Raw genomic sequence first — 12,904 nt, 5'->3', positions numbered from 1 at the left:
TTCAAGACAATCATCACAGCTTTGAACAGACCATTTCGTTCAACAGCGCGATCAACGTTCGCCCATTTACGAACTCGCAATGAGATTCGTTTCTTCTGGTTGCCAAACCTACCGTTTACAAACGCATGCGCACTAATTGGGATTCCCCCAATTTCCTCGACCTTGACCTCAGGACTTTCGAAGCCACTACTTCAGCGTTCAAGTTAGCTCGTGCATACCGAGTAGCTGGCAACTTTGCTTCCGAAGTTCCTTACCCATCTACAAAAAAACTCCAACGCATGCCACAATTGCATGACATTCCGGTTTTAAAGGCAGCTCATTGGGAAATGAGCTCAGACGCAATATTGAAAACGTGAAATGCGTCAATCGAGCAACTGTCGTAACTTGGCTACAATGAGACGGTCGGCTACCTTGCACCATAGACACGAACTGTGACATTCTTGTTTAATTTAGGTGAAAAGCTTGAAACAGCGGGGCTCAAAACCGACAGTACGATCATTTACTGACCGAAAAAAACGTGCTCGAGTCATTCGATGAAGATTGTGAGCTTTCAAACTACCACGACTGAATAACTGATAACACATCTTTGCAGTAGTGCTTTTTCTAGACGAGTAGCATAGTGCAGTGGTAACAGATTCGGAATTTCAATCCGACGCTCTGGGTTCAAGTGCCGCTGGGAGCTACGATTTTTTTTTAATTAACCTTTTTCATAATAGACCTCAATTGCATTCAGACTGCAACAAAAGGTTTTTGTCTCTGTGTTAATTTGTGTTCAAACGCGTAAAGAAACTGTCCTATGCTTTCAAAAAAAAAATCGAATCTTGACTTTAAAAAAAAATTAACGAGGGAAAACAAATTAAAACACCGATGAACAGTATTGTCTTTCCTAAACTTCTTGACAGACATTTCCCCAATAAATTAGGAACAAGTCACTAAACTTAGTTATTTACGGTCTACTGCAAATCCTTTTAAACTTTACCAGTAACCCAAAGTTTCCCTATAACCAATCTATATTTGTCCAAGAAAGAGTTTTACCGACATAAAATTATTAAACACAAGTTCAACATACAGTAATTGTTGTACTTATTGTGAGAACGAAATTGATCATACTGATTTTTTGTTTGTGCCCCAAAATTATGTTCACTTGGAAATGCATTGAGGATAAAGTGATTTGTTAAAATAGTATGATTATTAACAAGAGGCGAAGCCTTCAAGGCTCCCGTAAGAAATTGACAAACAGTAACACAAACTCAATCACTCCGTCACACATACACACACACAGTAAGCATAGACACAGTGCAAGAGTGGGAGACGCTAGATCTAGATCTGTCTGTCTGTAGCCTACTTACAGGGACACGACTGCCACTGAGATCGACATTGCCCTTTCGACAGCGCTTCCTCGCGCAGACACTGAAAACACGCTGTGCAGATCAACCTGTAGGAAATCTCCTTTGGTATCTTCTTTATCTATTTTTTTTCTGGAGCCGCTACAAAACCGAACAATGTGAAATCGTCTTCCCCGAATCGGCGAATGCAGCTCGTTTAGAACTGAGAAGTGAATCTATACCACAACGCTTCACGCGATCTGACCTAACCTTGACCCCTGACCTGGTCTACATACCACACACAACACAAACCAGTCACCAGTTTTTACCCCCCCCCCCCCCCCCCTCCAAAAAAAAACCCTCCACCACCCGTTTTCTTCGGATACACACTTTATCTACATACGTGCCGACGAAATGTTGATCATTGCTTCAATACTTTGAAGCTGTTGCTTGGATAATAACCCGGTAAAATTAGTATTTCGGTGTTCAGTCAAATATTAAAGTTTCTATCACACACGAACGCACAGACAGACAAAAGTTAGCATCGCTACACTTACGTGAGCCAAAAATTACCGTAAAGGAAATTTTTTGGGCGTGTTTAAAATACATTTAGAAATATTATTGTTAACGATATAGGTACATTTAAAGTAGAAAAATTAATATAAAAAGCAGAGAGAAAAAGAAAGAAACAAGTCACGTAAGGCGAAAATTCAATATTTAGTCAAGTAGCTGTCGAACTCACAGAATGAAACTGAACGCAATGCAACGCAGCAAGACCGCATACTCGTAGCATCGTCAGTCACCCGCTCACGGCAAAGACAGTGAAATTGACAAGAAGAGCGGGGTAGCAGTTGCGCTCAGAAGGATAGCACGCTTTTCTGTACCTCTCTTTGTTTTAACTTTCTGAGCGTGTTTTTAATCCAAACATATCATATCTATATGTTTTTGGAATCAGGAACCGACAAGGAATAAGATGAAAGTGTTTTTAAATTGATTTTGAAAATTTAATTTTCATATTAATTTTTATATATTTAATTTTCAGAGCGTGTTTTTAATCCAAATATAACATATTTATATGTTTTTGGAATCAGCAAATGATGGAAAATAAGATGAATGTAAATTTGGATCGTTTTTAAAACAAAATATTTTTTTTACAATTTTCAGATTTTTAATGACCAAAGTCATTAACTAATTTTTAAGCCACCAACCTGAAATGCAATGCAGAAGTCCGGGCTTCGTCGAACATTACTTGACAAAAATTTCAACCAATTTGGTTGAAAAATAAGGGCGTGACAGTGCCGCCTCAACTTTCACGAAAAGCCGGATATGACGTCATCAAAGACATTTATCAAAAAAATGAAAAAAAAAGTATTGGGATATCATACCCAGGAACTCTCATGTCAAATTTCATAAAGATCGGTCCAGTAGTTTAGTCTGAATCGCTCTACACACACACACAGACAGACACACACACACACACACACACACACACACACACACACGCACATACACCACGACCCTCGTCTCGATTCCCCCCTCTACGTTAAAACATTTAGTCAAAACTTGACTAAATGTAAAAAGATCAATGAAGAGGGATACTTCCCGCAAAAAAAAAAAAAGTCGCGTAAGGCGAAAATATAATATTTAGTCAAGTAGCTGTCGAACTCACAGAATAAAACTGAACGCAATGCAATTTTTCAGCAAGACCGTATACTCGTAGCATCGTCAGTCCACCGCTCATGGCAAAGGCAGTGAAATTGACAAGAAGAGCGGGGTAGTAGTTGCGCTGAGAAGGATAGCACGCTTTTTCTGTACCTCTCTTCGTTTTAGCTTTCTGAGCGTGTTTTTAATCGAAACATAACATATATATATATCTATATGTTTTTGGAATCAGGAGCCGACAGGGAATAAGATGAAAGTGTTTTTAAATTGATTTCGAACATTTAATTTTGATAATCATTTTTATATTTTAAATTTTCAGAGCTTGTTTTTAATCCAAATATAACATATTTATATGTTTTTGGAATCAGAAAATGATGAAGAATAAGATAAACGTAAATTTGGATAGTTCTATAAAAAAATAAATTTTTTTTTACAATTTTCAGATTTTTAATGACCAAAGTCATTAATTAATTTTTAAGTCACCAAGCTGAAATGCAATATTAAAGTCTGGGCTTCGTCCAAGATTACTTGACCAAAAGTTCAACCAATTAGGTTAAAAAATGAGGGCGTGACAGTGCCGCCTCAACTTTCACGAAAAGCCGGATATGACGTCATCAAAGACATTTATCAAAAAAATGAAGAAAACACGTCTGGGGATATCATTCCCAGGAACTCTCATGTCAAATTTCATAAAGATCGGTCCAGTAGTTTGGTCTGAATCGCTCTACACATACAAACACGCACACACACACACACACACACACACACACACACACACACACACACACACACACACACACACACACACACACACACACACACACACACACACACACACACACACACACCACGACCCTCGTCTCGATTCTCCCCTCTACGTTAAAACATTTAGTCAAAACTTGACTAAATGTAAAAAAAGAAAAAAAAAACTTGACTAAATATAAAAAGAGTTGAAGCTAGCAGCTGAGATAAAAAAAAAAAATAATAATAATAAAGTTCAACATAATCATTTACTCTTCTCCTAACATTCAAGCCAACAAAGTCATTTGTCATAGACAGTCATTCGATTCCAAGACAATCATCACAGGTTTGAACCGACCCTTTCGTTTAACCATTCAAAAAAAACACCAGCAAGAACGCTGTGAGTACTACAGCGCGCTCAACGTTCGCCTTTTTGAACTCGCGATGAGATTTGTTTCTTCTGGTGGCAAGTTTACCGTTAACAAACGCATGCGTACTAGTTAGGATTTTCGCGACCTTTACTGAATACTCTCGAAGTCACCACTCCGGCGTTCATGCATAGTGAACAGTTGGAAAGTTAAATTTCGGGAGTTCCCACTTCCGAAAGAGGCCTCTACTTCCAGTGTTGCTGACTTCCTCCTCATGCATATGGGCCCTGGTGAAAACAATGTAGTGCGTGCAGTTTTATTCTGTGGGTTCGACAGATTGACTAAAATGTTGTAAATTCTGCATGGCTTGTCGATTTCATTGCCTTTGCCACGAGCGGTGGACTGACTAAACTACGAGTATGTGGTCTTGGTGAAAAAAAGCAGTGCATTCAGTTTCATTCTGTGAGTTCGACAGCTTGACTAAATGTTGTTAATTCGCCTTAAAGCGACTTGTTTTCTTTGTTTCTGCTTATTGTTGATGTTAACATTTAGTCAACTAGAGCGAATCATAGAAAACTACTGGAGCGACCTTTTTCAAACTTAACATGAGAATTTCTGCAAAGAATATCCCCGGACACACACACACTCACGCGCCTTGTTAATTTCTATTTCTTTTCTGTCTTTATTTCATCATTTCTTTCTTTCTTATTTGCATTTATTTTTTGTTGCAATCTTTCTTTCTTACTTTTGGGTGTGCTTTTTTGCCATCTTTCTTTGCTTCGTCCTTCCTTCCTTCCTTCCTTTCTTTCTTCCATCCTTCCTTCCTTCCTTTCTCTCTGTCTTTCTTTTATAGTTTGTTTATTATACTCTTTCTGTCTTTATTCCCTTTTGTCATGTTTTCTTTCTTTCTATATTCATTCATATTTGCAAAAGCAATATTTTGGGTGAACAAGATGTCCTATTTGGTTATAAAGTTAATGAAAAGAATCAAATTGAAAATAAGCAAATAAACCACATTATATTAATTGCAAAAATGTCCATCAGCAAATTTAAATATGGTAAACAGTATGATTTGAATGTCGTGTTTGAACGAGAAGTTACGCTGAGATGCCAGTTTATTGATATCTGATGTGAAATAGTAAATATGTGTTTAGACCGATGATTTGAAATAGCATGGTTTGTGTATATGTGTCCATATTGTGTTGAAGTAGATCCTTGTTTGATACAGGGAAACATTGATCCATGTACACGTACCTGCCATTATTTATTTAATGTGTGTTTATATTATTACACGATTCAGACACATATCCAACTGCATATATACATATATTTAAAATATGAATAAGGGTAATTTGAAAGAAGTATTGTACATTTTGAAGCTTATGTCCAACATATATCAAACGTACAATTTGTAAACATATTGAGGAAAAAAAAAGTTTTTTTCTTCCTGTCTACGTACCTCTTTTTCCTTCAGTGCACGCTGGCGGTGGCAGTGATATTATATGAATATCTGGAAAGAGACGCTTTTCACTCTTATTCTCCGTAGTCATACCAATCATCATCATCGTCATTGCCACCACCATTACTGCTGCTTTTGCTTTCATCGTCATCGTGAAGTTCATGTATCACCAACAAAAGAAGTGCCTGGTTATATACACATACGTGTTGGGTTTTTTCGCGTGCATACACCAGGGGCGTGGGAAGATACGTAGAGGAGGTCCGGCACATGTTTGGTGAGAAATACGAGATCGTTGGTTTTTTTTAAAGTTTGGGAAGACGCTTGAGCGTGCCTTTTTAATCGATAAACAATAACATTATATAACACACTTGATATTTGTTTGTTTAACTGTATATTAATCTGTGGCACGAAACCGGCATGGTTGGCCTGGTGGTAAGGCGTCCGCCCCGTGATCGGGAGGTCGTGGGTTCAAACCCCGGCCGGGTCATACCTAATATTTTAAAATTGGCAATCTAGTGGCTGCTCCGCCTGGCGTCTGGCATTATGGGGTTAGTGCTTGGACTGGTTGGTCCGGTGTCAGAATAATGTGACTGGGTGAGACATGAAGCCTGTGCTGCGACTTCTGTCTTGTGTGTGGCGCACGTTATATGCCAAAGCAGCACCGCCCTGTTATGGCCCCTCGTGGTCGGCTGGGCGTTAAGCAAACAAACAAACAAAAAATCTGTGGCACAGCAAATTTATCATTTACTTTTGGCGCGTATTCTTACAATACATAAATGGACAAGAATGTATTAAGTGTTGTGTCTGCGGTGTCAAAATTTGCGAAAATATGAGATTGTGTTTGTGTTTGGTAATCGAGTATTTGTGTCCGTGTGTGTTTGGTAATCGATTATTTGGGTCCGTGTGTTTGTGTTTGGTAATCGAGTATTTGTGTCCGTGTGTGTTTGGTAATCGATTATTTGGGTCCGTGTGTTTGTGTTTGGTAATGGAGTATTTGTGTCCGTGCGTGTGTGTTTGGTAATCGAGTATTTGTGTCCCTCTGTTTGTGTTTGGTAATGGAGTATTTGTGTCCGTGCGTGTGTGTTTGGTAATCGAGTATTTGTGTCCGTGCGTGTGTGTTTGGTATTCGAGTATTTGTGTCCGTGCGTGTGTTTGGTATTCGAGTATTTGTGTCCGTGCGTGTGTGCGTAATTCAGGCTCCGCAGTCCAGACACAAAGTGTGATTGTCCTGACAAAAATAAGGAAAAATTGCGTTGCGGAGTAAGGCTGTTTAAACAATAAATGCATGAAATTGACGAAGGGTAGACGTGTTTCCGGAAAACTTCTGTCAGGATTTGTAAGCGGTGTGACACAGCAAGCGCCCTTGACATGGGGTCAAGCTTTTCAAAGCGAGTCGAAGCAATGGCACGTGGTTGACCGGCTTTTACCTGCCATCGCGACCAACAACTTTAACTCTGATGAGTATTTTATGCAGTGTGCGCTTAATCATGTTAATGTGATACCCTTTGCTTTGGACACTGTATTGGTCGGAGTTCACGATCCGTTGCAGCAATGATGGCTGGCCCGTAATGATCGCTGACTATGCATATTGACCGTGTTCACGTTGCCTTGCTTATACCCCCATTCCACACATCCGTGCGCAAACGACCGTTTTTGGCATCTTTGAGCAGCGTCTGACCATAGTGGCAGCCGTCTTCAGGACAGCTGGGAACGGATGTGTTTAATGCGGGTATGACAACCCAGTGTGTGAGAGCACTAGCGTTGCATTACCATTGCGTTCAGTTCCATGAACAATCCATGAGTTCCGTTGCCAACGTAATAATGTTCCATAACCGTTCATTTGGAACGGGCAGGGAATGGGTACAATTTTGAACATGCAGCCCGAATTCACCCGTCCCAACTGTTCCTACAGTTCAAATTGTAACCACGTGTAAAGAGCTCGGTCAATTTAAAAAAAAAATTAATTCATTCATTTAATTTCTTTTTAATTATTTTTTCTAAAACGTATTTATTTACTTTTGTTTTTACATATTTTCTAATAATGTATTCATTTAAAAAAAATCTCCCTCCCTCTGTCTGTCTGTCTGTCTGTCTCCGTGTCCAGTTGGTCGCTATCAGCGTGGGTTCGATCCCCACGTTCGGCGAGAGATTTATTTCTCGGAGTCAACTTTGTGCAGACTCTCTTCGGTGTCCGAACACCCCCGTGTGCACACATTATTATTATTATTATTATCATTATGAACATTTTTTATGCGCCTAATCTAAATATAGCCCTAGGCGCTTACATATTAATTTCTGCGCACGAAAAAGATCCCACGTTCACAGCGAAAGTCTCAGAGCTTGGAAAACACGAAGACACGCATGCATCATCTCTCGTCTCTGATTATCATGATCGTATTTCGATACTTTGACGAGACAAACCCAATGCTGGTGTGTTGAAGAAGACAGCCACAGCGGGCTTGTTCGAATCAAAGTATCACACCATATCTTCAGCGTATTACCAATACCTGTCCCAATATAGACCAGTAACGCTGGACTAAAAAAAAAACAAAGTCTTGGAACAAAAGTCGATAGTCTGACCCTGTTCCGAGACTTTGTTCTTTTTTAGTCTAGGAACAAAAGTCGATAGTCTGACCCTGTTCCGAGACGTTGTTCTTTTTTAGTCTAGGAACAAAAGTCGATAGTCTGACCCTGTTCCGAGACGTTGTTCTTTTTTAGTCTAGGAACAAAAGTCGATAGTCTAACCCTGTTCCGAGACTTTGTTCTTTATTAGTCTAGGAACAAAAGTCGATAGTCTGACCCTGTTCCGAGACGTTGTTCTTTTTTAGTCTAGGAACAAAAGTAGATAGTCTGACCCTGTTCCGAGACGTTGTTCTTTTTTAGTCTAGGAACAAAAGTCGATAGTCTGACCCTGTTCCGAGACTTTGTTCTTTTTTAGTCTAAGAACAAAAGTCGATAGTCTGACCCTGTTCCGAGACGTTGTTCTTTTTTAGTCTAGGAACAAAAGTCGATAGTCTGACCCTGTTCCGAGACTTTGTTCTTTTTTAGTCTAGGAACAAAAGTCGATAGTCTGACCCTGTTCCGAGACGTTGTTCTTTTTTAGTCTAGGAACAAAAGTCGATAGTCTGACCCTGTTCCGAGACTTTGTTCTTTATTAGTCTAGGAACAAAAGTCGATAGTCTGACCCTGTTCCGAGACTTTGTTCTTTATTAGTCTAGGAACAAAAGTCGATAGTCTGACCCTGTTCCGAGACGTTGTTCTTTTTTAGTCTAGGAACAAAAGTCGATAGTCTGACCCTGTTCCGAGACTTTGTTCTTTTTTAGTCTAGGAACAAAAGTCGATAGTCTGACCCTGTTCCGAGACTTTGTTCTTTTTTAGTCTAGGAACAAAAGTCGATAGTCTGACCCTGTTCCGAGACTTTGTTCTTTTTTAGTCTAGGAACAAAAGTCGATAGTCTGACCCTGTTCCGAGACGTTGTTCTTTTTTAGTCTAGGAACAAAAGTCGATAGTCTGACCCTGTTCCGAGACTTTGTTCTTTTTTAGTCTAGGAACAAAAGTCGATAGTCTGACCCTGTTCCGAGACTTTGTTCTTTTTTAGTCTAGGAACAAAAGTCGATAGTCTGACCCTGTTCCGAGACTTTGTTCTTTTTTAGTCTAGGAACAAAAGTCGATAGTCTGACCCTGTTCCGAGACTTTGTTCTTTATTAGTCTAGGAACAAAAGTCGATAGTCTGACCCTGTTCCGAGACTTTGTTCTGTTTTAGTCTAGGAACAAAAGTCGATAGTCTGACCCTGTTCCGAGACGTTGTTCTGTTTTAGTCTACCGTTATTTGCTGTCTGTCCTCTTCTTGACTGATTTCTTCTTTTCCTTTCTCTGTCTGTCGCCTCTCCTTGTTTTAAGTGTAACTGACGAACACTATTTGTCAAAACCGGTCTGTTCGTATTGTTCGTCAGGTGTTTCTCGTACTGGTGAGTACACTTTAATTGTTCGTCAAGTGTTTCTGGTACTGGTGAGTACACTTTAATTGTTCGTCAAGTGTTTCTCGTACTGGTGAGTACACTTTAATTGTTCGTCAAGTGTTTCTCGTACTGGTGAGTACACTTTAATTGTTCGTCAAGTGTTTCTCGTACTGGTGAGTACACTTTAATTGTTCGTCAAGTGTTTCTGGTACTGGTGAGTAATTAATTTTTAAGCCTCCAAGCTGAAAGGCATTACCAAAGTCCGGCTTTTGTCGAAGATTGCTTTGCCAAAATTTCAATCATTTCCATAGAAAAATGAGGGTGTGACAGTGCCGCCTCAACTTTTACAAAAAGCCGGATATGACGCCATCAAAGGCATTTATCGAAAAAATGAAAAAAAATCTCTGGGGATATCCTACCCAGGAACGCTCATGTACAATTTCATAAAGATCGGTATTGTAGTTTACTCTGAATCGCTCCACACACACACACACACACACACACACACACACACACACACACACACACACACACACAAACAAACACACACACAAAAACACACACACGCACACAAACACACACACACGTGTCTGAGGGGAAGGATATCTGGACATTTGCCGCAAAGAAATATGTGTTTTATCTGGACTGGTTTATTTCTAAAGCTACAGACACGGAGTGCGAGTGTAAACATGTGTTAGACTTTAAGAATACTTTTTGAGATTTAAAAAAAAACCCACTCATTATTGAAAGTTACACACCCAAAAATAGAGATTCTGAAACACGTGTTATATCTGGACATCTGCCACCTAAAAGTGAGTGATAGCCGGAAATATGACCGGAAAGCTATAAATACTATCAACTTTATCAAAATGGCGTTACATATGCGTGGTAGTACAAACAAGCTACCAGTAATCCCAAATTATTATTTTTTTGACAGGGACAAACCAAGGGGAACTTTAACGCCTCTCGGCGTATTTTTTTGAGACAAATGTCTCCTCAGCTGATAGTTGGTAGACTTTATTGGATGTCGTTATTCAAATGCAATCCGTCAGAGACAGAAAGCTTAGAAAGGAATTACGTTGTATTGTTTTCCTGCTTTGCCTGGCTCAGGTCGGGAAATTCAGGACCGAAATGACCCAAGGTGCAACTCATTCCTTTTGATGAGTTTCAAGTTTCTTATAAACGTTTTCGCAGCTGTTGGTAGACTTTATTGGATGTCGTAATTCATATGTATCCGTCAGAGACAGAGAGCTTAAAAAGGAATTACGTAATTGGTAGACTTTATTGGATGTCGTTATTCAAATGCAAACCGTGAGAAACAGAAAGCTTAGAAAGGAATTACGTTGTATTGTTTTCCTGCTTTGCCTGCCTCAGGTCGGGAAATTCAGGACCGAAATGACCCAAGATGCAACTCATTCCTTTTGATGAGTTTCAAGTTTTTTTTTAAAGTTTTCGCAGCTGTTGGTAGACTTTATTGGATGTCGTTATTCAAATGTGTCCGTCAGAGACAGAGAGCTTAGAAAGGAATTACGTACTTGGTAGACTTTATTGGATGTCGTTATTCAAAGAGCAATGTGCTTTCTCCTAGCTGGCCAGCATAATGCAAGAGAATGAAGAACACGTCACTGTATGGACTCTTTACTTTGATGGTCTTGTAGCCTTTTTGAAGGCCACACTGGCAGTACAAGATGATTCTTGAGTCCGTTTCTTCTTGGCTGGATGTGAGATCATTCAGTAGTTACCTTTCTGTCTTGATGCCACCAGATGATGTGAGCGTGTATGCCTTGCCGTCGCTGACCAGAACAACATTCCTGCCTTTGAGTTTGTCTGCCATGGCGTCCCTGCTCCAAACCTCCAACAGAAATCTTATGAACTGCGACTTTTTTCCGTCATTTGACAAGAAAGCTGCCCAGTCACCCGGTGTCTTCATGCTGTCTCCAGAAGAAGAAATAATTGTCACGAGAACCCCTCATCTGTGCTCCAGACGAAATCTGTTTTCTTTGCAAGAACTCACAGACTTGCAAGCATATCTGTCGAAACCTTGTTGGTACCTGAGCCTTCACAAAGGCTAGAAGCCAATTAAATAAAGAGCCCAGACAGCGACGTGTTCTTCGTTGTCTTGCATTATGATGGCCAACTAGGAGAAATCACATTGCTCTTTGACACGGGCAAAGCAAATAGGAAACGTTTTCTCAACATCGTTATCTCCCTTCCATGGATAACAAAGCAAGAGTTACCTCCCTTGCACTGTATTCAATAATGGGAGGATCAAAATCTGAGGAAGGAAACAATGATGTAAGAGATTTGAAATAAAGAAGATCCGTAGTTATCCTTATTAATCTCCTTCCAGATTCTTTATATGTGCACACGCACACACACAGTCAATCATCTGACTCCCGCTCAGAAGTTTAGGAAAGCAGAGAGAAGATTAGAAGAATTTGTAGTCTTTCACCAACTCATTCTTTCCAAACAATAGCCAATGGTTTAATTAGAACATACAAATTGGTTTGTTTCTGACATAGCAAATATCAACTCATTCCTCAAATTCTCAAATATTTCCTTGCTTACAATAATCAATTCATGACCTTTTGAAGCTCATTCATTCATTGTCCACGACCTTGTGAAACTCACTCATTCATTGTCAACGTCATAACATATTTACAAGGACAAGAAAGCAAATAAACAAAACATAACTTTTACGTTATGTAAAGGTGACGATGTAGCTAGCCTTCAACCTCACGGCCTCCATCGCACCCTCGCCACACTGGCATCACCCCGCACAAGTCAGACTGGGGCGGCCTGTTACAAAATATAACACCCTACTGTAACAACTAACAATATTCAAAAACACACCAACCGAGCACAAGAAAATTATACAATTCCGAAATTATTCAAGTACACAAGTCATGTCCGCGCATACAAAAGAAATGTTCAAGTTCACACAAAACTAGCAAAGTACCTCATCTTCCAATATGGCGGCACCCATACAAAAGTCCAAGTCATCCCGGCAATGTTTCCCGGTTCCAAGGTTGACATCAAGATCAAATGTTTTCTTGCAAAGTTGACATCAAAAGCAAGAGCAGGTTTCTCATCCGAGAGCCCAGGTCGAATGACTTTCAATTGTCAGGCAGTTTACAATCACAACTCACAAAATCAGGCGGTTGCGATTATAACGTGAACAACTCGCACAGTTGTAAATTCACGTGCCGCGAACCCAGTTTGACCGTCCGTAGCTAACCATGGAATTTTACTGAACTGTTAAAAGTTTCCACTCTCAAAGTTAAACCACTCCTGACAACCTCTTTGTATTACAAAAAGCACTAGTTATATCCCTTCAACTATAAACACCATAACCGCCATTCATTACATCACCCCTTTCCCCGATTAAAA

The 12,904-nt window shown here is 39.7% G+C and overlaps 1 long non-coding RNA gene across 1 annotated transcript in view; it reads right to left on the bottom strand.

The window, feature by feature from the left end:
• LOC138979450 (uncharacterized) overlaps positions 1-5,738 on the bottom strand; it is a 62,482-nt gene extending 56,744 nt beyond the window's left edge. Inside the window, exon 1 of the long non-coding RNA XR_011460032.1 lies at positions 5,556-5,738. This is a non-coding gene — a long non-coding RNA (uncharacterized lncRNA). The remainder of the gene's footprint in view (positions 1-5,555) is intronic.
• Positions 5,739-12,904: the final 7,166 nt, after the last annotated feature.

The sequence above is a fragment of the Littorina saxatilis genome, linkage group LG11 (assembly GCF_037325665.1).
Source record: "Littorina saxatilis isolate snail1 linkage group LG11, US_GU_Lsax_2.0, whole genome shotgun sequence".
Taxonomy (NCBI): Eukaryota; Metazoa; Mollusca; class Gastropoda; order Littorinimorpha; family Littorinidae; genus Littorina; species Littorina saxatilis.
This window is presented reverse-complemented; position numbering and strand designations above follow the sequence as displayed.